Source organism: Limulus polyphemus, unplaced genomic scaffold (genome assembly GCF_000517525.1).
Source record: "Limulus polyphemus unplaced genomic scaffold, Limulus_polyphemus-2.1.2 Scaffold714, whole genome shotgun sequence".
In the NCBI taxonomy this organism is placed as follows: Eukaryota; Metazoa; Arthropoda; class Merostomata; order Xiphosura; family Limulidae; genus Limulus; species Limulus polyphemus.
The window spans coordinates 462778-463370 of NW_013666324.1; positions in this window are offsets into that span (position 1 = coordinate 462778).

Genomic DNA, 593 nt, shown 5'->3' on the forward strand with positions numbered 1-593 from the left:
TAGGCTTATCTATGGCCTTTAAAAAGTTGACAACTCTACATGTTTCGACGTTACAACGTCATTTTGAAGGCCATAGATAGGCCTAAATAAAATGTTTTTAATTGTGTACCAGTTTAACGTTGAATATTATTTATGATTTTAACTTTATACACAAGTGCCAAAATATTATAATTAGAGTTTTATATGTTTTATTTAGAAAAAAAAGATTCGTTTATCAACAAAAGAGACTTTGCATTTTGTGTATATATTTAAAGATGTGATGATTTATTATCTTATTTTAAAAATATCACTTCAATCTTGCCATTTGGCTTTAGATGTGTAGCCATGGTTTACAACTGAAAATATTCGAAATTTTTCTGAATAACATTTCTTATGGTTTGTTTTTCAGATGATTACTTACCTATGATAAACTGTTATAAAACAAAATATATCTGGGTATTTTATTCGTCCGAGTATATATATATATATAAGAAAGTATATATTGTCTTCAACAGTTGTTTTCGTTTTGTTTTATAGCCCTTAAAATCACTTTCATTTGAAATTGACTACACTAAGCAATTAAACCGCGTAAAAATAACACGATTGTTAAAAAC